General features: G+C 47.3%; 1 pseudogene; it reads right to left on the reverse strand.

Moving 5' to 3' along the window:
• Window positions 1-952: 952 nt before the first annotated feature.
• On the reverse strand, window positions 953-27371 carry LOC147977829 (uncharacterized; annotated as a pseudogene).
• Between the last annotated feature and the right edge of the window lie 249 nt (window positions 27372-27620).

Below are 27620 nucleotides of genomic sequence, written 5' to 3' on the forward strand. Positions count from 1 at the left end.
CTCTATGAAAGCTATCTGCATGTGAGGCATGTGTGCTGAGGAGACCCGTGTTCGGGACACCTAGCACCGTCCGAAAATGTCACTGTTGACGTTCTTCTAGATCTGGTTTAATGGAGGATAGATTACTTGGCAGTAAACCCACACAAAGGTATTCTTGCCGTCACATCATTGGCTCCTTCTGGATGTTGTAGTACTAATTGTGAAGAGGATTCTAGTGGAGTTTCTTATTGTGTCGAGGGTTTAACATTTCAGTGAAATTTCACATATTTCGGTGGGGTTCGAAATACTTGCAACCATGAACTTTTGAGCCAAATTCAAACTAAAATTTAAATTAGCTTAATAATTATTAAAAATATTGATTTTTGAAACTCAAAACCTGAAATAATTTCCAAATTTCCCAAATATTGCATATTCCAAAAAAATCCATGTCCGAAATTAAATACCTCATCGACGTGGCTTTTTGGGCAGGTCCATATATTGTAGGTACGCTCAGGGTACCCCAGTTTTAAATACGCCGACATGCTCATGCGCAAAATCAAGAGGGGCTACTAAAAAAGAAAGATTTTTGATTCTCCATTAGCTAGCGTACTCTTCTACTATCAATAAAACTTAAAAATGAATCAAATGTCAGCGAGTTGTATGCTGCATCAACATTGGCTAGATATCCTGCTTGGGAGATTTGTTTGATAGAAGGCCTCCTTTCTTCTTCACTATCCTCAAGTAAACCCGCATTAAGCATTGCTTTTGTAGCATGGATAAGATTTCTTGACATGAGATTGAGCTCTACTCCTGACTTGAGATAGATAGATTGCAACAGATGCAAATGAAATGCTTGCAAGTTGGAATGACATAACAAAGGAAGATGATGCATTTCACGACAGGATTAGCACCAACTATAATATCCTCCGATTTAAATACAGTACTCTACAGCTGCATTAAAGATGAACTGCATCTACTAATTAACATCACCCAAATAGTTTCAGCTGCATCGTTTGTTTCCCGTCAACATCGGAAATCAAGCCAATGCGTCGGACCAAGGGGAGATCTTGTCGATGCGGATGTGCAGAGGAACTTTTATGGATGCCCCGTCCCCTGCTGCTGCTGGAACCAGGTACATCACTGGTAGAAAAAGGGCCTATAGTCCCGGTTCGTAAGGGCCTTTAGTCCCGGTTCAGGAACCGGGACTAAAGTGTCGGTACTAATACCTCCCCCCTTTAGTCCCGATTCAATCCAGAACCGGGACTAGAGGCCCTCCACGTGGGCAGTGCGCAGAGCCCAGTCAGGAGACCCTTTGGTCCCAGTTGGTGGCACCAACCGGGACCAATAGGCATCTACGCGTCAGCACTTTTGTGGCTGGCGTTTTTGTTTTTTTTTGAAAGGGGGGGGGGGGGTTGGCGGTTTTGGGGGGTTAATTTAGGTGTTTCATATATTGTGTTAGCTAGTTATAATTAATAGAGAGAAGTGTCCTCTGTTATGTCCGTGCTTGGTCGACGCTACGTACTATACATACGTATATAGAGAGGACTAGACACGCTAGCTAGCTAGTAAGCAAACGAAGGAAACAGAAGATCGTCATGAACATATATGCATATATACAGAGAGAAGTGATATCGACCACCTCTCCTTCTCCGAGAGATTGGTCGAACAACAAGTTCTCGTATATCTATCTGACACTACCGGCTACATATATACAATAATTATCTCTTACAAATATAATCATACGGACTCAGGGTCCACATAGAATTCTCCGTCTTCAGGGATCACGTGGTCAAGAAAGAATGCCGCCAATTCCTCTTGAATTGCTCTCATGCGAGCTGGTGCTAGGAGTTCATCCCGCTTCCGAAACATCTAATTTCAAGAAGGGGGTCAATACATATATATATATATATATATATACATATATATATATAAATGAATGAAACTCAACACAAATGATGGTAATAAAATAAAATTGTGAATATTGTTATTTACGTACTTCATATTGTTCGTTAGAGTACCCGCCCCGCTCACAGGTCGTGTGGCGGATGGACTCACAGATGTAGTATCCACAGAAATCATTCCCTTGTTCCTGCCACAACCACTTTACAAGAAATAGAGGTCAATCAAACTGATAAGCAAGAATGCTAAATGGTATTGATGAAACTAGCGCTTGAATCACTAGGAGATGCGCGGAACATGCTACTATAGTACTTACTTTCGGGTGTCTAAATTCCAGCTCCTTCGGCAGTCCCGGAACTGTTTTGGTGAATTTTCTCCAAACCCTGCCGGACAAAGAAAACAATTACTTGATATCAGGAAATGAACAAAGTTGCTGATATGGTGGATAATGATCGATTTAACTTACTTCTTGAGGATTTCAGTCATGTCCGCATACTCCTTGGGATCTTTTCGTTTAGAGTCCAAGACGGTTACTACTCCCTGCTCAAGCTTAATCTCTAGGAGAATATAGTGGAAACTGCACACACATGCATAACTCATGAATTACATTACTATAACCTTGACTAATATATAAGGGAAACCGAATATGCACAAGACAGTAACACTCACCTGAAGTTGTAAGGAAAGAGTATTATATCTTTGTTTTGATTTATTACGAACGATCGTAGCAAGCTGGCCTCGGTAGCTGCGGCATGATGTTTAACCTGAGTTGCATCTATGAGATGTGTGTTAATGAACCCAATATCACCGACTTGTCTTTTCTTCAATTCGGCAATCTTCAATCTGCATAATATAGTGAGGATGATTATAAATACATGCAATGAAAGAGCTAAGCTATATAGAGAAACTTAATGACAGAAGTAGTACTACTTACAGACAGTAGCAGGCGACCGTTGTTTTATCGAGGGCCAATTGATTGAAAACTGATAGAACTCCTCAAATGGAACAGGCAACAGATCAATTCCAACGAGGTCATGCTCCTTTTTAACTTTCACATACAAGGTACTCCTCCCCCCAGAGTCTCTGCAGATTTTCAAGTACCAATCATGCAATCTTCGCATCATCGTTGATAGAGATCTTTCATCTTTGACGAGAGGCTTCCCATACTCGTATCTTTGTATTTGCACCTCCATGGGTTCATAATGTACTTCGTCGGGCAGGTAATCTGCAAGATTGCTATAACCGGGCACCATCCTCGGATCATTATCAACGTTGTGGCTAGGCACCTTGAGCGGGGGGCACGATTGCTTCGCTTGTTCGCCGAGCTGGGCAATTTGTTTCCCAGCTCGTCGTTCTTTCAACCTTTGATCACTGACAGTACTTCCCGACCGCTCCGCTTCGGCAAATTCCTTTCCAATATTGCGGTCATAGTTTCCTTTCGGCGAATCAGACTTCGGTGGTTTTGTCAGGGCAGCCAGAGTGCGCTTCACTTTCACCCGATCTACCTTCTCCTCCGGAGGTGGATGTTTCTTTGCTTTCACCCCTTCAAAGAATTTCTTCACTTCTTCTCGCGCGATCTCGGTGTTCTCCTCCTAGGTCCTCTCGTATGGTAACTTCTCTGGAGTCTTTAGAGAAGGACCGAATCTGTATGTCCTCCCGCCTCTGGTTGTACTGCTAGACGCCGACTGAGCAGACGTAGCAGTTGTCTTCTTTACTTTCTTAAGAGGTGGAGGAGAAGGACTACGACGCGCCGGAGCAGCTGGAGCGGCGACAGGTCTCTTCCGCCCTTGCTGACGAGGCGGAGAAGGAGGAGGCTGGCTGCTCGGGCGCGTCGGCGCAGGCGGAGAAGGAGGCGGAGTGCCGCCACGCGTCGGAGAAGGAGCCGGCCGAGGGCCCTGATCGTCACTCGCCGGAGGAGGAGGCGGTGGAGGCGGAGTGCTGTGACACCCCAAAAATTTGGCCTTGTTTTAATGAATTAAAATTTTTGCCAGGAATTAAAACTTTGAATATCTGAGCTCCATTTTGATTTTTTAAATCATTTCCTTCCCTGTTAAGATGAGTTTTTTTTTCCAAAGAGAAAACTTTTCAAATATGTCATTGGACATATTTAATCTCTCAAGAGAAACTTTCCCTTATTTAATATAACTAATTAAATAATTAAGTTGCTTGATCTTTACTTTCTTGAAAATGGTTTTTCAAGGTTAAATGGCCATATTTGAACTACAACCATTTGATAGATTCACTTAAAATTCCCACAAAAATTTGGAGATGTCATATGATGTCTTTAAATCAATTTTATACAAAAATATCTATTATTCATGAAATATTTTGAGCTCTACACTCAATTTTTCTTCTCTGGTCCATAGTGCAATTTGCACTATAACCCATTTAAATAATTCTTTCTAGCCTCCACCAAAATTATGGGATATTGGTAGTAGCATATGATTCAACTTTATGCAAAAACATAGTGTTGTTCTTTGAAAATATTGAGTGAATCAACCTCATCTTCATTCTGGACCAACTGGATGGTTTGTACAGCAACCATATTTTTGCTTGCTCTTTAACCCTTGATTCTTTCTCCTACTTGTAGTCCTCCATGTTAAACCCTTAAGTCCAAGAGCATGCACCCTTTGGATCATTTTTGGTTCATGAAATAATGTCATTTATTTCCTGTCCAGAATTGAAATTCTGCTAAACTTGCACTAACAAGTTTCTACTTTTGGCAAACTAACCTCACCACCCTCTTGTACATCTAAAGAGACCCCAACCTGGAAGTTTTGGCTACCACAAGAGATGCCTAGGTGCATGTGGCATTCTATCGAGCACCCTGTAGGCATGACCAGTTTTGACATGAGTTTTGGCAATGCACTGTGAGCTTGCACCTCTGATCAAACTAGCATGTCCACTAGACTCCCAGTTGCTCCTAACCTCGATCTGGTAAACCCCAACCTCACCTGCGACCTGTAGCATGCCGCGGCATTGTGTCGAGCATCTCCCGTGCGTGCACTGGACGCGCGCAGAGCGCGCGTATTGCACGATGCTGCGCCCGAGCCGACACGCTGCCCCCTGGCTTTGGCCCACACGGCAGCACCTCGCCACGCACTCCCCGCCTCGCAGCATCGCGCCAAGCCACCCTGGCACGCTACAGCGCCGCCGCCAGGGCATTCTTGGCGGCACACCCGCGTCCGCAGTGGCTCCAGCCACGGGCAGCGCCGCCCAAGCCCCTCCCGCTCGCCACCTGGCCCCTGGAGCAGCGCGAGCTCATCCGCAGCCATGTCCACTAGCGCTCGTCGCCGCCACGATGCCCTGCAGCTACAGAAAGACGGTCGCCGACGAGCTCATCCGCGGCCGCCGCTGAACCGCCTCGACTCGCCTATATAAGGAGCCCTGAGCTCATCTCCGCACGCAGGCAGTCCCAAGCCACCCCCCGAGGACCCCCTTTGGCAGCCAATCGACCCGGGAAGGCCTCCTTCCTCATCTCCGGCGACTGCAGCCGCCGCCACTGCCCAGGCCCTACCGGTGCCTCCAGAGCCTCCCCCTCTCCGTTCTCTTCGCCAGAAACCTCCTCATCCTCCCGTGAACCCTTCCCCCTACTCGATTTTGATCGGGAACCACTGCCGCCTCAAAACCACTTTACCACCGAAGCTTCCCTCCGCCGCGGAGCTCGCCGCCGGCGATTTCCTCCACCTCCGATGACCCTACGACTACCGGAGTGACCACCTCGGCCCCCTGAATCCGCTGGTGGCCTCAGCTTTCCGAACGGAGCCACCGTTCGCCGGCGATGATCGCCGGAGCCCCACTCCACTCGGGCAGAGGAGGGAGACGACGCGGGCGACTGGTCAAACCTGACCAGTGGGCCAGGCGGGCCCACCGTCAGAGACCCAGCGCCGGTCCACGTGGTTAAGTGGAGGCGTAAAGGGCGCAAATACGTTTTCTCTGCACCGAAAGCGTAATCTCGTTTGAAACATTTTCCTTTTCCTGATTTTATTAAAAACAGATTTTGACCACAGCTTTGACTGTCAATAACTTTTTAAATATAACTCCAAATGAATTGATTCTTTTTCCTACCTTGCTCAAATTTGGTCTAGTTTATTTTAAGATTTATTTGAAAATTTTCCAAACAACTTTTTTGTACTATTTTTGAAATGTGTGTTAATTCAAATATATTTTAAATAGGATTTTTGGAGAGAGAGAAGAAACTTTCAAAAGTTTTGGAGAGCACCTCACCCCTCCACAACTTAAAGGCAAGCATTCTGAACCCTGGCATAATGTTTTTGGTGTGCTATTTGACACGTTTATAACACCACCTTACGTCGAAGGACTTGTTATTTCATGTGACATGATCATTTGCATGGAAGCATATTAGTGATTTCCTCGCTGTTGGAAATGAATATAATTGTGATGGTAATCATCCTCATGTGCCTTGCATGCATGCCGGAAAGGAATCCGGGAAAGCCTCGGCCTTGGGTAGGCGTGAGCTTGTCGCCGGTCCCCGTCGGGACGGTTATGTCCGGTATGGCATGGTAAGTTATATTGAGTGGTGTTTTTGTTTATTGAAATATATTTGTTTACATGTCATGCAGGGAACTTGTAAACCTCCTGACTCGACCGTAGACCGAGTCTTGTTTCCAGTAACCCCCATACTTGCTATGTACTACCACTTGTCCCTGCCGCAGGTAGGGTATGGTTCAGTAAGTCGTCAACCACTTTCATGCACACACCGTACAGAGAGGCCATGGTGGAAGATATCGGTTGTAGCCGGTAGGCATGCCACCTGGTCCGGGGGCATGGGTGTTTCTGGTTGGGACCGAGAGGGGAGGCCACCCCTTAGAGCGCGCGATATAAATTTGATCCCATGCTACGCGAGGTTGTAGCCTCCCCACTTAGAGTTTTGCTTAACAAGTGTCGTGGGTGATCCCAGACACCGATGAGTTAAGCTGGTGTGTGCAAGTTAGGCGTGTTTTCAACTAAAAGGCCGTAGACGGAATTAGTCCCGATGGACTAAAGGAATCGTTACTCGTGGGTAAAGAGTACACCCTCTGCAGAGAATAAAACCTATTCGAATAGCCGTGTCCATGGTTAAGGATTATAGTCTGGGATGGGTCAAGTGTTGGTCTTAGTGTCGGTCTTCGGAGGAGATATTGTTAAACCAAACTTGGATATCGACTGGTGACTTGTGAGAACCATGATTATTATTTTATGATGGACTAACCCGTTGCATTAATTATATTATCAAGTATCCCTGGGATGGTTCTACCTCCTGGATATTCATTGTGATCGTTTCTTTTAAAGCCCTTTATGTGGTGTCGCTCAGACGCCCGACTGTGGCCTTTCTTTTAAAGACATTTATGTGGTGTCGCTCAGACGCCCGAATGTGGCATTTCTTTTAAAGCCCTTTATGTGGTGTCGCTCAGACGCCCGACTGTGGCATTTCTTTTAAAGCCCTTTATGTGGTGTCGCTCAGACGCCCGACTGTGGCATTTCTTTTAAAGCCCTTTATGTGGTGTCGCTCAGACGCCCGACTGTGGCATTCCTTTTAAAGCCCTTTATGTGGTGTCGCTCAGTCACCCGACTGTGGCATTTCTTTTAAAGCCCTTTATGTGGTGTCGCTAAGACGCCCGACTGTGGCATTTTATTCCCTCTCTTTTATCGCTTACTCATGTTGCATATAAATAACCTGCTTGCATGCATAAAAGATATTTTATTTGTGACTGACGATGTGGTCGTAGAATATTTCAGTGCATGATTATCAATTATATTATACCTGTGTTCTTAATGTTTGCGAGTACATTCAAAGTACTCACTGGCTTGTCCCTGGATATTGTCTTGGCCAGATTTCTGCACGGAGAGGAGCGTTGCGGTGACAGCCTCGAGACCTAAGCAACGGTGATAGCAGCCTCGCGAAGATAGGAGTTAACCTAGTCAGCTGTTCCTGTGGGAAATGGAGTCCCATAGACACTGATGTCTCACAAACCGCTTCCGCCATCAACCACTAGAAACCCAATTGTTGTACTCACAGGCCAGAAGGGTCTTGTACTACATATTTTGTATTTTGCTTGAGATTTCTGTATCAAGTTTGGAGCCTCATCAGCTAACAGTAATCCTGGGGCTGATGAGCATGACGGTCTTTTCTGGAAATTTATGTCTGGAAAACCCGGTCGTGACAGACTTGGTACCAGAGCCAGGCTGACCATTGGCTAATCCTATCTTAGCCAGGTCAATAAACCTAAGTAAACCAACCCACTAGATCTTAACCAAACCCCAGTCAAGCTTCCCATGCAAGATAGCTACATAGTGACCCAACACCTTTTGGCAGTCGGTGCCCAACCTATCAACCTAACCTGTCGCTCATGCGCCAGGGACCAAGTCCTAAATAGTCTTTTCGCAAGCGTGCGAAGGAAGACTCCGTCCCCTTTTTCCTATAAAAAGGGCACGCCAGCCCCAACCCAGCACAGCAGCCGCTACCCCAAACCGAGCCACAATGCCTGGACCCATCGTGCACAATGAGACCACAGCAACCAACCTTGGAGGCTTTGTGACCATACTCGCAAACCTCACCCGTCGTGCCTATGCGTTAGAAGAGCCCCCAGAATATGTTGTATACCAAGGACCCATGAGCGGTGAGAACCGTCAATTCTGGGCCACTGTACACATCTACGGTAGGGGTCTAGAGCCCGAGCGCCCCTATAGGTTCACCGGAAGGACAACTTCCTTTCAGCTTCAAGCCATCCAACTAGCTGCTCCAGAGGCTATAGTTCATCTCCGGCACTTGTCGCCCAGAGTTAACTGTCGCTCGTTCCACTACTACCCCAGACGTGAAGGGTATGGTAGGCCACCCCAAGTTGCCAACGGAGATCACGAGACGGATCCTGCATTGTTGCACCTAGTGCGCTATGTAAGTGCACTAGAGGAACTGTGCGATCAAATCACTATTGATCTAATCGCAGCTCGAGGAGAGCTGGTTCGTCGAGCCCCGGCGATAGAAGAAAACGAGCCCAACGCCGACAACCCAGTCATGCTGTTTGGACACCCGATCGATTCCCTGATGCCTGCCCCAGCCATAGGCCAAGGTGCTGCGATAACCCCAGAAGTGCTTCGTCGCATATTGGGAGCACACTCCAACGGGATTGTGGCCAACAATCCCCGAGATGGTCCTCATCGCTACCCCGAACCTGCAGCCCCTCAACCCACTCCAGCTAATTCCGACGACGAGACCCGTGGAGGAGCCTCAAGGCACGCCCGCTTGGATGTAAACGAGGTAGACTAAGTCACCCGAGTCGTATCGAGTTCCAGTGTACCCTCGCTTTGTAATCGTGTGGCCTTGTAATTTTAATGCCGCCTGTTGTCGTGCCTCTATTTTAATAGTAGCCTTGCCTGGATACGCCAGTATGCAGTGAAAGATTTCTATCTCGGGCACAGTTACCAAAAATCACCCCGTCAACCCCCATAGTAACACATCACTATAGTGAAATGTGTGAATCTGTGGCTTGACCCCGACCCTTGGAACAGAGCTGAAAATTGTTCTTTACCATTCACCACGGTAAAAATGACCCAGCTCCAGTGCTATAAAAGGCCACTGCGTGACCTTGCCAAGCACCTCTCACCTTGTGCACCACCCTCACAACCATTTCCTAGCCATGCCGAGCCCTAGCATTTATCTGAGAACCCCAGATGCAACCCCAGGTAGTTTTGTCAAGATATTGCGGGATTTTACCTGCAGTACCATGGGCGCTACCCAGCCACCCCAGTACGAGTTGTTCAAATCGAGGATCACCTCTTCCACCTCAAGATATTGGGCAGCAGTGCACATCCCTCCCGTAAACTCAAACCAAGACCCATCAGAGGTCTCCTTCATGGGGAAATCTATGCCAACCTCACAGATGGCCATAGAAGCTGTAGCATACGAAGCGCTTGCTCGCCTTCGATTCACGGTACCCTATGCCAGCGAACGAGGGTATTATTACTTCCCGAGCCGTGCAGCGCCCGGAGGAGTGACATCTTTTCCCGGTGGACGCATTGAGAGAGACCCAGTCTTGGCCAACCTTGTCCAGTACGTCATCGCTCAAGAGCATTTATCCCAACATGTGACGGGTTATCTTCAGAGCCTCGCAGATTTAAATCCTCAGATCGCCATCGGCAGAGCACTAAGGCCCGACCAGGAGAGACACGTGCATCGTCTGGTCAATCCACTTTCCCCGATAGAAGAGGAGTGTATCCCAGTACCAGAGACGTTTTCTAGGGACCCCATCCAGTTACCGTTTCCATTTTAAACGTTGCTGCGGTGTTCATTATTGCAACATTTATTTATGTGTGTGACTTATGCGTGATGGCCTAAGTTTGTACGACAAGTCAATTAATTGGCTTCTACTAATGTGTGTAGTTTTTGTTGTGGTTTATGCTCTTTTAAATTAACCGTTTTTTCCCTCGCAAAATCCTGGAGTGAGATTTCCTTTCCCTGAGTTGCTACATCTACACTTTCTCGCGGCGTGGATTTATTAATTTCACACAACACCACGGCAGCAGACTCACAACCATAATCATTCGGGCACATACACTGTTTGCAAAACCTTGCAACAGTGTTGTATCCAGCTAATCACCCCCATACAACGGTTAGCACCCGGCACACCCCATCTACTCCTCGTGATAACCACCACCGTGGAGAGCCAACACCCGAGCAACAGCATCGCGACGCTCGTCGAGGATCATCGTGCACAGGAGCACGGAGAGCCCCAGCAGTGTCGCCAGCCCTACGCATATCAGGATCGCAAACCAGTCCGGCATCGCCTCCGCCATTAGAACCTCACCCGAGCTCTTGTAAGCAATAATGGAGGAAGAAGGAGGAGGAGAAGTGAGGCCAGGTGTGAGGAAGAAAAGAGGGACACCCCGGCCGTTTTATAGCTCGAGCTCGGTGTACGGTGGGCGAAGTCCACCAACGCCGCTCGTCGCCGATCGCTGGTGTTTGAAGACGAATCCACGAGCAGTGCCGACAGCACGCTGGCCCGCGAGGTGAGTGCATGCTGCACCGGCAGCTAGCACGCCGCGCACTACCGCAGTACGGCCTAGATACCCTACGCGCTAAACGTCACCGGTGGAGAAAGCGCGGGGAAGCGCGCGAGAGAGAGGAAGAAGAGAGAACCAGAGGGAGAAGAAGAGACTGACAGCGGACCCCGGGTCCACCTGTCAGCCAGAGAGAGCACTGTGCTCTCGGGTACGACCAGCGTATATTTAAATTTAGAAGTTATTCTAAATTTATATCTAGCATAGAATCTCGCGTTTTGTCCCGAACCGTAGACTTTTCCACGCGGCACCAGTTTTCACACTGTGGTTTTTCACCACCTATTGCCCTCTCACTGTAGCCACATTTTTATTGCGTATAGTTTTTCTTAAAATAGCTTTTAACAACTCTCGAGGACGAGATTTTTCTTAAGGGGGGTAGTGTTGTGACACCCCAAAAATTTGGCCTTGTTTTAATGAATTAAAAAATTTCCCAGGAATTAAAACTTTGAATATCTGAGCTCCATTTTGATTTTTTAAATCATTTCCTTCCCTGTTATGATGAGTTTTTTTTTCCAAAGAGAAAACTTTTCAAATATGTCATTGGACATATTTAATCTCTCAAGAGAAACTTTCCCTTATTTAATATAACTAATTAAATAATTAAGTTGCTTGATCTTTACTTTCTTGAAAATGGTTTTTCAAGGTTAAATGGCCATATTTGAACTACAACCATTTGATAGATTCACTTAAAATTCCCACAAAAATTTGGAGATGTCATATGATGTCTTTAAATCACTTTTATACAAAAATATCTATTATTCATGAAATATTTTGAGCTCTACACTCAATTTTTCTTCTCTGGTCCATAGTGCAATTTGCACTATAACCCATTTAAATAATTCTTTCTAGCCTCCACCAAAATTATGGGATATTGGTCGTAGCATATGATTCAAATTTATGCAAAAACATAGCGCTGTTCTTTGAAAATATTGAGTGAATCAACCTCATCTTCATTCTGGACCAACTGGATGGATTGTACAGCAACCATATTTTTTCTTGCTCTTTAACCCTACTTGTAGTCCTCCATGTTAAACCCTTAAGTCCAAGAGCATGCACCCTTTGGATCATTTTTGGTTCATGAAATAATGTCATTTATTTCCTGTCTAGAATTGAAATTCTACTAAACTTGCACTAACAAGTTTCTACTTTTGGCAAACTAACCTCACCACCCTCTTGTACATCTAAAGAGACCCCAACCTGGAAGTTTTGGCTACCCCAAGAGATGCCTAGGTGCATGTGGCATTCTATCGAGCACCCTGTAGGCATGACCAGTTTTGACATGAGTTTTGGCATTGCACTGCGAGCTTGCACCTCTGATCAAACTAGCATGTCCACTAGACTCCCAGTTGCTCCTAACCTCGATTTGGTAAACCCCAACCTCACTTGCGACTTGTAGCATGCCGCGGCATTGTGTCGAGCATCTCCCGTGCGTGCACTAGACGCGCCCAGAGCGCGCGTATTGCATGATGCCGCGCCCGAGCCGACACGCTGGCCCCCCTGGCTTTGGCCCACACGGCAGCACCTCGCCACGCACTCCCCACCTCGCAGCATCGCGCCAAGCCACCCTGGCACGCTACAGCGCCGCCGCCAGGGCATTCTTGGCGGCACACCGGCGTCCGCAGTGGCTCCAGCCACGGGCAGCGCCGCCCAAGCCCCTCCCGCTCGCCAGCTGGCCCCTGGAGCAGCGCGAGCTCATCCGCAGCCATGTCCACTAGCGCTCGTCGCCGCCACGATGCCCTGCAGCTACAGAAAGACGGTCGCCGACGAGCTCATCCGCGGCCGCCGCGGAACCGCCTCGACTCGCCTATGTAAGGAGCCCCGAGCTCATCTCTGCACGCAGGCAGTCCCAAGCCACCCCCCGAGGACCCCCTTTGGCAGCCAATCGACCCGGGGAGGCCTCCTTCCTCATCTCCGGCGACTGCAGCCGCCGCCACTGCCCAGGCCCTGCCGGTGCCTCCAGAGCCTCCCCCTCTCCGTTCTCTTCGCCAGAAACCTCCTCATCCTCCCGTGAACCCTTCCCCCTACTCGATTTTCATCGGGAACAATCGCCGCCTCAAAACCACTTTACCACCGAAGCTTCCCTCCGCCGCGGAGCTCGCCGCCGGCGATTTCCTCCACCTCCGACGACCCTACGACTACCGGAGTGACCACCTCGGCCCCCTGAATCCGCTGGTGGCCTCAGCTTTCCGAACGGAGCCACCGTTCGCCGGAGCCCCGCTCCACTCAGGCAGAGGAGGGAGACGACGCGGGCGACTGGTCAAACCTGACCAGTGGGCTAGGCGGGCCCACCGCCAGAGACCCAGCGCCGGTCCACGTGGTTAAGTGGAGGCGTAAAGGGCGCAAATACGTTTTCTCTGCACCGAAAGCGTAATCTCGTTTGAAACCTTTTCCTTTTCCTGATTTTATTAAAAACAGATTTTGACCACAGCTTTCACTGTCAATAACTTTTTAAATATAACTCCAAATGAATTGATTCTTTTTCCTACCTTCCTCAAATTTGGTCTAGTTTATTTTAAGATTTATTTGAAAATTTTCCAAACAACTTTTTTGTACTGTTTTTGAAATGTGTGTTAATTCAAATATATTTTAAATAGGATTTTTGGAGAGAGAGAAGAAACTTTCAAAAGTTTTGGAGAGCACCTCACCCCTCCACAACTTAAAGGCAAGCATTCTGAACCCTGGCATAATGTTTTTGTTGTGTTATTTCACACGTTTATAACACCACCTTACTTCGAAGGACTTCTTATTTCATGTGACATGATCATTTGCATGGAAGCATATTAGTGATTTCCTCGCTGTTGGAAATGAATATAATTGTGATGGTAATCATCCTCATGTGCCTTGCATGCATGCCGGAAAGGAATTCGGGAAAGCCTTGGCCTTGGGTAGGCGTGAGCTTGTCGCCGGTCCCCGTCGGGACGGTTATGTCCGGTATGGCATGGTAAGGTATATTGAGTGGTGTTTTTGTTGATTGAAATATATTTGTTTACATGTCATGCAGGGAACTTATAAACCTCCTGAGTCGACCGTAGACCGAGTCTTGTTTCCAGTAACCCCCATACTTGCTATGTACTACCACTTGTCCCTGCCGCAGGTAGGGTATGGTTCAGTAAGTCGTCAACCCCTTTCAAGCACACACCGTACAGAGAGGCCATGGTGGAAGATATCGGTTGTAGCCGGTAGGCATGCCACCTGGTCCGGGGGCATGGGTGTTTCCGGTTGGGACCGAGAGGGGAGGCCACCCCTTAGAGCACGCGATATAAATTTGATCCCATGCTACGCGAGGTTGTAGCCTCCCCACTTAGAGTTTTGCTTAACAAGTGTCGTGGGTGATCCCAGACACCGATGAGTTAAGCTGGTGTGTGCAAGTTAGGCGTGTTTTCAACTAAAAGGCCGTAGACGGAATTAGTCCCGATGGACTAAAGGAATCCGTTACTCGTGGGTAAAGAGTGCACCCTCTGCAGAGAATAAAACCTATTCGAATAGCCGTGTCCATGGTTAAGGATTACAGTCTGGGATGGGTCAAGTGTTGGTCTTAGCGTCGGTCTTCGGAGGAGATATTGTTAAACCAAACTTGGATATCGACTGGTGACTTGTGAGAACCATGATTATTATTTTATGATGGACTAACCCGTTGCATTAATTATATTATCAAGTATCCCTGGGATGGTTCTACCTCCTGGATATTCATTGTGATCATTTCTTTTAAAGCCCTTTATGTGGTGTCACTCAGACGCCCGACTGTGGCCTTTCTTTTAAAGCCCATTATGTGGTGTCGCTCAGACGCCCGACTGTGGCATTTCTTTTAAAGCCCTTTATGTGGTGTCGCTCAGACGCCCGACTGTGGCATTTCTTTTGAAGCCCTTTATGTGGTGTCGCTCAGACGCCCGACTGTGGCATTTCTTTTAAAGCCCTTTATGTGGTGTCGCTCAGACGCCCGACTGTGGCATTCCTTTTAAAGCCCTTTATGTGGTGTCGCTCAAACGCCCGACTATGGCATTTCTTTTAAAGCCCTTTATGTGGTGTCGCTAAGACGCCCGACTGTGGCATTTTATTCCCTCTCTTTTATTGCTTACTCATGTTGCATATAAATAACCTGCTTGCATGCATAAAAGATATTTTATTTGTGAATGACGATGTGATCGTAGAATATTTCAGTGCATGATTATCAATTATATTATACCTGTGTTCTTAATGTTTGCGAGTACATTCAAAGTACTCACTGGCTTGTCCCTGGCTATTGTCTTGGCCAGATTTCTGCACGGAGAGGAGCGTTGCGTTGACAGCCTCGAGACCTAAGCAACGGTGATAGCAGCCTCGCGAAGATAGGAGTTAACCTGGTCAGCTGTTCCTGTGGGAAATGGAGTCCCATAGACACTGATGTCTCACAAACCGCTTCCGCCATCAACCACTAGAAACCCAATTGTTGTACTCACAGGCCAGAAGGGTCTTGTACTACATATTTTGTATTTTTCTTGAGATTTTTGTATCAAGTTTGGAGCCTCATCAGCTAACAGTAATCCTGGGGCTGATGAGCACGACGATCTTTTCTGGAAATTTATGTCTGAAAAACCCGGTCGTGACAAGTGCCCTGACTCGCCGGAGGAGGAGGAGGAGGCGGTGGCGTCCAGTTCGGAAGCTTGATGAGCTCCTTCCGCCATAGGCATGGAGTCTTCAGAACAGACCCCAGCCGAGTCTCCCCTTCACCGGTAGGGTGGTCAAGCTGGAGGTCCTCAAATCCCTCCGTTATCTCATCCACCATCACCCTAGCATGTCCTTCTGGAATCGGCCGGCAGTGAAAAGTTGCGCCGGGTTTAGTAGGAAAAACAGAGCCAACAACCGCCTTGACCTTCAAATTCATCCATTGCGTCATAAGGTGGCAATTTTGAGACTCCGTTATAGCATCCACGGGATAGCTGGCAGGAGCCGTCAAGGCATGCTCCGGCTGAAGCAGCTCGGTGGAAGCCACGCTGCTTCTGCGCTGAGATGGCGGGGTAGCTTCGGGGGAGGCTTCGGCAGTACGTTTGCTGCGATTTGCTTCTTGCTCCTCTATCACGTCTACCCTTGCTTTCAGCGCCTACATTTGGGTCTGCTGCACTTTTTTCCTCCTCTCATGGGATTTGTAACCGCCTGCGTCCAGAAACCCAACCTTCCACGGAATGGAGCCTGGCATGCCTCGTGTCCGTCCAGGGTGCTCAGGATTCCCGAGGGCCATTGTGAGCTCGTCGTTCTCTCTGTCTGGAAAGAACGTCCCTTCCTGCACTGCTTCGATATACTGCTTAAGCTTACTGACTGGTATGTCCATTTGATCGTTCGTCCAAATGCACTTCCCTGTTACAGGGTCCAGTGTTCCGCCAGCCCCGAAGAACCAAGTCCAGCAATGGTCTGGCCAGTTAATTGTCTCTGGTTCGATCCCTTTATGAACCAGATCATTCTCAGTCTTGGACCACTTAGGCCGGGCTACGAGGTAGCCACCTGACCCTGTGCGATGGTGAAGCTTCTTCTTCGCAGCATTTTGCTTGTTTGTCGCTGACATCTTCTGACTCTTTTCCGATGTCTTGTAGGCCACAAATGCGGGCCAGTGATCTCTGATCTTCTCATATCTGCCCTTGAATTCTGGTGTCTCGTTATTTTCGACAAACTTATTCAGCTCTTTCTTCCACCTCCTGAATAGTTCTGCCATCCTCTTCAGAGCAAAAGACTTGATTAATTTCTCTTTAACTGGGTTCTCTGTATTATCCTCAGGCGGTAGGGTGAAATTTGACTTCAGCTCAGTCCAAAGATCATTTTTCTGCATATCATTGACATAAGACACCTCAGGGTCTTCTGTAGCCGGCTTAAACCATTGCTGGATGCTTATCGGGATCTTGTCCCTAACCAGAACCCCGCACTGAGCAACAAATGCGCTCTTTGTCCGGAGGGGTTCAATAGGTTGGCCGTCGGGCGCGATTGCTATGATCTCAAACTTTTCATCCGAGCTCAACTTTTTCTTCGGGCCTCGTCTCTTTACCGAAGTGGTGCTCGATCCGGAATGAATGCATCAATCAGCTAGTCAGCATAGGCTTAACTAATATATATACCTGGCCAGACTCGGTTCGGTCACCGGAGCCGTCATCACGGTCTCCTTCTTGCACCGGCATTGGGTCACCGGAGCCGTCCTCATGTTCTTCTTCTTGCACCGGCATTAGGTCACCGTAGCCAGCTTGTTCACCCTCTCCTTCCAGACCATCGGTTTCGTTGAGAAACAACGAGATGGCATCACTTCCTTCTGCGATTATGTCCCTCAACAACGCTTCTTTTGTTGCTTCGTCTAGGGCGGTGTCCATAGTTTCTACAAATATTTACAACATGGCAATTTTTATTCAAACATGACAGATGGATATATTAGTGCCAAACGTAGAACTAGCTACCTAATCATAGTAAGCTATCGGGAGGGGGTATATATCGACAACGATGACACTACATCTATGTCCCTCGACGACCCTCGTTCCCGATAAAAAAAAGAGGAAGAAGAAGAAAAATAAGAGGAGAAGAAAGAATAGAGGAGATTCTCCTCTATTCTTTCTTCTCCTCTTTTTTTTCTTCTTCCTCTTCTTTTTTTATCCTCTTCTTCCTCTCATGTTCGATAGGATCGCCGAGGGGTCGGGAGGTTGCCTAGTGTCTCAGGATTCAACAAAACCATGTCTTCATCATTAGGCGAAAGTAACATGTGCATGATGGTACGAAGCTCTTCAAAGTTGTTCTGGAACGGACTCCCAGATAGGATAATCCACCTTTTGGTACAAAGTTCAGCAAGAGCCTTCCGAATATCGCTATTTGGAAGGCCCTTGCTGAATTGGTACCAAAAGGAGGATTATTCTATCCGGGACTCCATTCCAAAACAACTTTGCAGAACTTCGTACCAACATGCCCTGGTTACTTTCGGCTAATGATGAAGGCATGGATTTCTTCAATACTTTGACACTAGGAAACCTCTCTCGACCCCTCGGCGATCCTCGACCCCTCGACGACCCTGGAACCCTCGACCCCTCAACGATCCTCTTCTTCCTCTCATGTTCGAGAGGATCGCCGAGGGGTCGGGAGGTTGCGTAGTGTCTCAGGGTTCAACAAAACCATGTCTTCATCATTAGGCGAAAGTAACATGTGCATGATGGTACGAAGCTCTTCAAAGTTGTTCTGGAACGGACTCCCAGATAGGATAATCCGCCTTTTGGTACAAAGTTCAGCAAGAGCCTTCCGAATATCGCTATTTGGAAGGCCTTTGCTGAATTGGTACCAAAAGGCGGATTATTCTATCCGGGACTCCATTCCAAAACAACTTTGCAGAACTTCGTACCAACATGCCCTGGTTACTTCCGGCTAATGATGAAGGCATGGATTTCTTCAATACTTTGACACTAGGAAACCTCTCTCTACTTCCGGCTAATAAGAATAATAATAAGAAGAAGAATAAGAAGAAGAAAAGAAGAAAAAAAGAGGAGAAGAAGAAAGGAATAGTGGAGAAAAGAGAAAATAGAATATATTCTATTTTCTCTTCTTCTCCACTATTCCTTTCTTCTTCTCCTCTTCTCTTTCTTCTTTCTTATTCTTCTTATTTATTTCTCCTCTTCTTTTCGGTAGAGGAAACCCTAAATAGCTAGCAAGTATTGTGGGTGTGAGATACATGTTGCCTTCGGTGTGGGACACTACATCCACGTCCCACAAGTGACGTGGGCGTCGAAGCCCGCGCCACTTGTGGGATGTGGGTGTAGTGTCCGACACCGACGGTACATGTATCTCACACCGACGATACTTTCTATTTAGGGTTTCTCCTCTACCGCTCCTCGACCTCTCGACGACCCTCGTTCCCGATAAAATAAAGAGGAAGAAGAAGAAGAAAAAAGAAGAAAAGAAAGAATAGAGGAGAAGACTTCCTCTTCTTCCTCTCCTCTTCTTCTCCCTCTTCTTCCCCTTCTTTTTTCTTCTTCTTATTTATTTCTGCTCTTCTTCCTCTCCTCTTCTTCTTCTTATTTAGTTCTCTCGACCCCTCGATGACCCTTGTCCCTGATAACATATTTTTTCTCCCCTCGACACCTCTCGACCTCTCGTCCCACTCTCGACCCCTCATCATCATCTATCACCCCCCTCGTTTTCTTTAGCATATATCCATGAACAAAATAGAGGAGAAGATCGAAGAAAAAAAAGAGCAGAAGAAGAAAGGAATAGAGGAGAAAAGAGCAAATAGAATATATATTCTATTTTTCTCTTCTTCTCCTCTATTCCTTTCTTCTTCTCCTCTTCTTTTTCTTCTTTTTTCTTCTTCTTATTTATTTCTCCTCGTCTTCCTCTCCCCTCTCGGCGACCCTAGACCCGCTCTCGACCCTCGACCCCTAGGCGACCGTCGACCCCTCTCTTTTTTTTCTTCCTCTTCTATTTTATCCTCTTCTTTCTCTACCGCTCGGCGACCCTCGACGACCCTCGTTCCCGATAAAAAAAAGAGGAAGAAGAAGAAAAAAAGAGGAGAAGAAAGAATAGAGGAGAAGATCTCCTCTATTCTTTCTTCTCCTCTTTTTTCTTTTCTTATTCCTCTTCTTTTTTTATCCTCTTCCTCCTCTCATGTTCGACGACCCTCGACCTCTCGGCGACCCTAGACCCCCTCTCGACCCCCTCTTCTTCTCCCTCTTCTAATTCATTTGTTCATATGAATATACAAACATTTTCATATTTACAATAATTAATATCACCAAAAAAATCTATGAACAGAAAAAAATCCTAATTTTTCTAAAAAACTATCTTTTGCATATATACATGAACATAGATATATACACAGAGAACATATATATACATATATATATAAAAACAAGCAAATATATAAAAAAATGCATATATATGAAAAAAATGCTAGCTAGGGCGCCGGCCGGACCAGAGGAGGACCGCGGAGTCGGCGGCGAGGATGGCGACGGGGCAGTGGGCGCGCGCTTGGGGTAGGAGACGCGGGCGATGGCGACGGTGGGCCGGGGTGGCGGGCGTCGGGCAAGGGGCCGGCGCGGGCGACGGCGAGGGCGGGACGGGGCGGTGCGCGTCGGAGCAGGGACGAGGGCGATGGCGACGGGGGCGGGCCGGGGCGGCGCGCGTCGCGGGCGACGGCGACGATGGGCGCGGGCGACGGCGACGATGGGGGCGGGCGGCGTCAGGGCAGCCTGGCGGCGTCGGGGCAACTGCAAGATGAGAATGAAAAATTCCAAAGTGTGGCCTTATATAGAAGAGGCTTTAGTCTCGGTTCGTGGCAGCAACCGGGACTAAAGGTGGGCATTAGTCCCGGTTGGTGCCACGAACCGAGACCAATGGCCTCTTTTCGGCAGCCTAAAGGGCAGGAAGCGAAGCCCATTGGTCCCAGTTGGTGGCACCAACCGGGACTAAAGGGGGGCAATGGTCACGGCTGGTGCCACCAACCGGGACCAATGCCACCTTTAGTCCCGGTTGGTGCCACCAACCGGGACCAATACCCTTGTGCTGCCCCGCGCCCAAATGTTTAGTCCCACATCGCTAGTTGACAGCGCCCAACACCAGTTTATAAGCTCTGCTGCCTCCTCCCTCTCGAACTCCTCTCAACTGCAGGCCTATGGGCCTAATTTGACACTGCTTTGCCTGTGGGCCTATTGGGCCTTCTGCGGGCCTGAATCCTGGCCCATGTAGGGTTTCTAGTCGTATTCAGGCCATGGAGGCCCAGTAGGTGGCATTTTTTTTTGGTTTTTTCTTTTTTATTTCTACATTTTTTTGGTTTTTTATTTTTTTATTTCTACTTAAAACTAAATACTTACAGTTTTTTAGTGACTTCTTTTTGCTCTTAGGTCACAAAAATTATAAACTTTCTGTTAGTGCCATTAGTTTTAAATTTTAAATAGTTTAAATTTGAATTTTTAAAAATTTGTGTGAATCACTAGTTTATGAATAAATTTACTATAAAATAAGAGTTTTTTTTCTATTTATTTTTTATTTCTACTTAAAACTAAATACTTAAAGTTTTTTAGTGATTTCTTTTTGCTTTTAGGTCACAAAAATTATAAACTTTCTCTTAGTGCCATTAGTTTTAAATTTTAAATAGTTTAAATTTGAATTTTTAAAAATTTGTGTGAATCACTAGTTTATGAATAACTTTACTATAAAATTAGAATTTTTTTCTTCTTTGCTATTTATTTTTTATTTATACTTACAATTAAATAATTATAGTTTGATTTTAGGTCACACAAATTATATTCTTTTTGCTATTGAAGAATATTATAGTTTTATTTTAGTTGATCATAACATAATATTTTAATTGATTGTTTTTATTTTCATAAAAGTTTTGTAGTTCATTTTGTTTGCTATTAATTCATTCTTTGAGCTAAATGACTCTGAAATTGGAAAGCATTTCAAAATGAACTCTGAAAAGGTTGAAAGTTGGCATGGTATCATCATTTCACCCACATAGCATGTTCCAAAAAGTAGAGAGGGTTACGACAAAAACTTGATGCACTTCATGTACAAAATGGAAAATCACTTTCGAAGTATCAAAGTTTCGAACCATAAGACATGAAAGCACTTCAAATGAACTCTGAAAAAGTTGAAAGTTGGGATGGTATCATAATTTCACCCACATAGCATTTGCTTATTGCGGGAGAAAGTCTTCAATTTTTCTTCGCTTGTGTCATTTGCTTATTGCGCCGTAACCATGGATAATCTTCATTGTTTATCAGGATGCTTGGGTCAGCCTTGACATTGAAGGGAGGAATTTCATGAAACTTTTCATAATCTTCAGACATGTCTGTCTTGCCGTCCACTCCCAGGATGTCCCTTTTTCCTGAAAGAACTATGTGGCGCTTTGGCTCATCGTATGATGTATTCGCTTCCTTATCTTTTCTTTTTCTCGGTTTGGTAGACATGTCCTTCACATAGATAACCTGTGCCACATCATTGGCTAGGACGAACGGTTCGTCAGTGTACCCAAGATTTTTCAGATCCACTGTTGTCATTCCGTACTGTGGGTCTACCTGTACCCCGCCGCCTAACAGATTGACCCATTTGCACTTAAACAAAGGGACCTTAAAATCAGGTCCGTAGTCAAGTTCCCATATGTCCACTATGTAACCATAATATGTGTCCTTTCCGCTCTCGGTTGCTGCATCAAAGCGGACAGCGCTGTTTTGGTTGGTGCTCTTTTGATCTTGGGCGATCGTGTAAAATGTATTCCCATTTATCTCGTATCCTTTGTAAGTCAATACAGTCAAAGATGGTCCCTGGACAACAAGTACAACTCATCACAAACAGTGTTGTCACCTCTGAGACGTGTTTCCAACCAACTGCTGAAAGTCCTGATGTGTTCACATGTAATCCAGTCGTCGCACTGCTCCGGGTGTTTGGAGCGCAGACTGTTCTTGTGTTCATCGACATACGGGGTCACCAAGGTAGAGTTCTGTAGAACTATGTAGTGTGCTTGAGACCAAGAATATCCATCCCTGCATATTATTGAGTCTCTTCCCAGAGTGCCTTTTCCAGTCAGTCTCCCCTCATACTGCGATTTAGGGAGACCTATCTTGTTAAGGCCAGGAATGAAGTCAACACAAAACCGATAACATCCTCTGTTTGATGGCCCATGGAGATGCTTCCTTCTGGCCTAGCGCGGTTACGGACATATTTCTTTAGGACTCCCATGAACCTCTCAAAGGGGAACATATTGTGTAGAAATATGGGCCCCAGGATGACAATCTCGTCGACTAGATGAACTAGGACGTGCGTCATGATATTGAAGAAGGATGGTGGGAACACCAGCTCGAAACTGACAAGACATTGCGCCACATCACTCCTTAGCCTTGGTATGATTTCTGGATCGATCACCTTCTGAGAGATTGCATTGAGGAATGCACATAGCTTCACAATGGCTAATCGAACGTTTTCCGGTAGAAGCCCCCTCAATGCAACCGGAAGCAGTTGTGTCATAATCATGTGGCAATCATGAGACTTTAGGTTCTGAAACTTTTTCTCTGGCATATTTATTATTCCCTTTATATTAGACGAGAAGCCAGTCGTGACCTTCATACTGAGCAGGCATTCAAAGAAGATTTCTTTCTCTTCTTTCTTAAGAGCGTAGCTGGCAGGACCTTTATAGTGCTTCGGAGGCATGCCGTCTTTTTCGTGCAAACGTTGCAGGTCCCCTCGTGCCTCGGGTGTATCTTTTGTCTTCCCATACACACCCAAGAAGCCTAGCAGGTTCACGCAAAGGTTCTTCGTCACGTGCATCACGTCGATTGAGGAGCGGACCTCTAGGTCTTTCCAGTAGGGTAGGTCCCAAAATATAGATTTCTTCTTCCACATGGGTGCGTGTCCATCAGCGTCATTCGGAACAGCTAGTCCATCGGGACCCTTTCCAAAGATTACGTAGTGTAAATCATTGACCATAGCAAGCACGTGATCACCGGTGCGCATGGCGGGCTTCTTCCGGTGATCTGCCTCGCCTTTGAAATGCTTGCCTTTCTTTCAACACTGATGGTTGGTCGGAAGAAATCGACGATGGCCCAGGTACACATTCTTCCTGCATTTGTCCAGGTATATACTTTCAGTGTCATCTAAACAGTGCGTGCATGCGTGGTATCCTTTGTTTGTCTGTCCTGAAAGGTTACTGAGAGCGGGCCAATCGTTGATGGTCACGAACAGCAACGCCTTAAGGTTAAATTCCTCCTATCTGTGCTCATCCCACGTACGTACACCGTTTCCATTCCACAGCTATAAAAGTTCTTCAACTAATGGCCTTAGGTACACATCAATTTCGTTGTCGGGTTGCTTAGGGCCTTGGATGAGAACTGGCATCATAATGAACTTCCGCTTCATGCACATCCAAGGAGGAAGGTTATACATACATAGAGTCACGGGCCAGGTGCTGTGATTGCTGCTCTGCTCCCCGAAAGGATTAATGCCATCCGCGCTTAAAGCAAACCATACATTCCTTGGGTCCTTTGCAAACTCATCCCAGTACTTTCTCTCGATTTTTCTCCACTGCGACCCGTCAGCGGGTGCTCTCAACTTCCCATCTTTCTTTCGGTTCTCACTGTGCCATCGCATCAACTTGGCATGCTCTTCGTTTCTGAACAGACGTTTCAACCGTGGTATTATAGGAGCATACCACATCACCTTCGCAGGAACCCTCTTCCTGAGGGGCTCGCCGTCAACATCACCAGGGTCATCTCGTCTGATCTTATACCGCAACGCACCGCGTACCGGGCATGCGTTCAGATCCTTGTATGCACCGCGGTAGAGGATGCAGTCATTAGGGCATGCATGTATCTTCTCCACCTCCAATCCTAGAGGGCATACGACCTTCTTTGCTGCGTATGTACTGTCGGGCAGTTCGTTATCCTTTGGAAGCTTCTTCTTCAATATTTTCAGTAGCTTCTCAAATCCTTTGTCAGCCATAGCATTCTCTGCCTTCCACTGCAGCAATTCCAGTACGGTACCGAGCTTTGTGTTGCCATCTTCGCAATTGGGGTATAACCCTTTTTTGTGATCCTCTAACATGCGATCGAACTTCAGCTTCTCCTTTTGACTAATGCATTGCGTCCTTGCATCGACAATGACCCGGCGGAGATCATCATCATCGGGCACATCGTCTGGTTCCTCTTGATCTTCAGCAGCTTCACCCGTGGCAGCATCATTGGGCACATCGTCTGGTTCCTCTTGATCTTCACCAGCTCCCCCCCGTTGCAGCATCACCGTATTCAGGGGGCACATAGTTGCCATCGTACTCTTCTTCTTCGCCGTCTTCCATCATAACCCTTATTTCTCCGTGCCTCGTCCAAACATTATAGTGTGGCATGAAACCCTTGTAAAGCAGGTGGGAGTGAAGGATTTTCCGGTTAGAGTAAGACCTCGTATTCCCACATTCAGTGCATGGACAACACATAAAACCATTCTGCTTGTTTGCCTCAGCCGCATCGAGAAACTCATGCACGCCCTTAATGTACTCGCGGGTGTGTCTGTCACCGTACATCCATTGCCGGTTCATCTGCGTGCATTATATATAATTAAGTGTCCAAATTAATAGAAGTTCATCATCACATTAAAACCAAAGTGCATACATAGTTCTCATCTAACAACATATATATAGCTCTCCAGAGCATCTAATTAATTAAACCATACATTGAAACTATGTAAAACATTTCAATGCGAAAACAAATGCGATCATAATCGCAACCAAGGTAACAATTGATCCAACGGCATAATGATACCAAGCCTCGGTATGAATGGCATATTTTCTAATCTTTCTAATCTTCAAGCGCATTGCATCCATCTTGATCTTGTGATCATCGACGACATCCGCAACATGCAAATCCAATATCATCTTCTCCTCCTCAATTTTTTTTTATTTTTTCCTTCAACAAATTGTTTTCTTCTTCAACTAAATTTAACCTCTCGACAATAGGGTCGGTTGGCATTTCCGATTCACATACATCCTAGATAAATAAAATCTATGTCACGTTGGTTGGCATAATTTTCATAAACAATAAATGAACCAATAGTTATGAAGATAATATACATACCAAATCCAAATCATAGACAGGACGAGGGCCGACGGGGGCGGATACCAAAACCATCGCACTATATAAGATGCAATAATAAATGTAAGAAAATGATACAAGTATCTATCTAAACAGACAAGTAAGAATATTTTTCCTTTCAGAAAGAAGATAAGAACAAGAGGCTCACCACGGTGGTGTCGGTGATGAGATCAGCGCGGGTGATCGACGGCGGTGAAGACGGGGACGGGGCGTGACGGACCGCTAAATCTAGACAAATCTCGAGGAAAATGGAGCTTGGAGGTCGAGCTTCGAGAGGAGAAAGTTTAAGTAGTGTGGCTCGGGCATTCCATCGAACACCTCATGTGCATAGGAGGTGAGCTAGAGCACCACAAACCCCTCCCCTCGCCGGCCAGAGAAAAACAGAGCACTGGAGTGCTCTGCTCGCGGGCGAGGGTATATATAGGCACCTCATTGGTCCCGGTTTGTGGCATGAACCGGGACTAAAGGGCAGCCTTTGGTCCCGGTTCAGGCAACCAACCGGGACCAATGGTGGTGGGCCAGGAGCCAGGCCCATTGGTCCCGGTTCGTCCCACCAACCGGGACCAAAAGGTCCAGACGAACCGGGACCAATGGCCCACGTGGCCCGGCCGGCCCCCTGGGCTCACGAACTGGGACCAATGCCCACATTAGTCCCGGTTCTACACTGAATCGGGACTAATGGGCTGAGCCGGCCTGGACCATAGCCCTGTTTTCTACTAGTTCATCCGCGGCACCAGCAGGAACGTTGCCTCGTCCACGGCGGCCACCGCCCCGTGCGACGAGCTGCTCCTTATGTGCATGACCACCAACACCATGTCCTCCTTGCCGCAATTGACCCACATCTTGCACGTGAACTGGGGCTGCGTCGTCGCCCTAGCCCTGGCGCACACCACGGAAACGGCGGCCGCGGCGGCGCCGAGCACGCCGACGATCAGGAGGAACACACAGTTGTCGTCGCCGAGGAGGACAACCCGCGGGGTCGCTACTAGCAGCTGGAGCTGGCTGACCTTGCCATACTGCACGGCGAGCAACGGCACCGAGTGGACGGTGTTGAGGTGGCCGGCGAGCGCCTGCGGCACGCCGACATAGCCGCAGCCGGGCTCCGTGCGGTGGCAGGGCGCTTGCGGGCACGCTTTCTTGTGCTCGGCGACCTCGTGGTAGGTCATGTACCACTGGCAGCCGGCATTGGGGCACCCGATCCTGGTAGAGGACACCACGGCGTCCAGCGCAGGGCAGGGGTCGAAGAAGCCGCCGCCGTCCACGCACACCGTGCATTGCCCGAAGGGCAGCTGGGCCACGCAGCCGCCGCAGGCCAGGTGCCCCGCTTTGCACTACAGGCATGCACACAAATCGTAGATGGCCCGTAAATCAGCACAAAAGATTCGATCTCTCACCGGCACCAAAGGAGGAAGAAAGAAGGAATGAAAGAACAAGAGGAACCTGGAAGACGGGGGCTTGAAGGGGAGGGTGCAGAGGGGGCAGTGGAGCACTTTCTTGTCAATCCTCACGGCGAGCTCCACTCGTGGGCTGTACGCCGCCCCGATGATGGCGCCCCCATCTCCTCCTCCGGCCGCCTCTTGCCTCACGTGGCCTTCGGGCAGGTCCTGCCGCGCCTTCTTGGAGCTCTTGTCGGCCTTGTCCGGTGAAGCCCTGCTCCTCCCCTCGACGGCGGCGCCTTGCATCCTGGCTGGCCTTTGGGGAAAGAAAATCGTTGTCTGTGTCTCAGGCCATACTTTTTCCAGGAGGTGGGAGAGGAGAAGAGCAGAGGTCTGAGAACAAAAGGTGCCCAAGCAACCACACTACACTATAAATGCTTCCTCATTGTGGTTTCCATTCCCAAACTTATATGCTATAGAAATAAGCCGTGCTCTTAATCTATTTCATTATTGCTAGTTTATACATATATTAATGTTGTTCTAGAAAAATTGAGGAACATAAATGTAAGCACATTGTTTTTATTTTTGCATGGTTTCCTGCTTAATTGATACATGGAGGAGTGCTCTTGAGTCCATCGCCAGATTATAACACCATCAAACACGTGGGAGCCCATAGAAAGAAAAGGATACATGTGTAAGCACAAGGGACATGCATAACCAAATAGTACAAAGGAGCACACAA

The sequence above is a fragment of the Triticum urartu genome, chromosome 3A (assembly GCF_056163025.1).
Source record: "Triticum urartu cultivar PI428250 chromosome 3A, HENAU_Tu73, whole genome shotgun sequence".
Classification (NCBI taxonomy): Eukaryota; Viridiplantae; Streptophyta; class Magnoliopsida; order Poales; family Poaceae; genus Triticum; species Triticum urartu.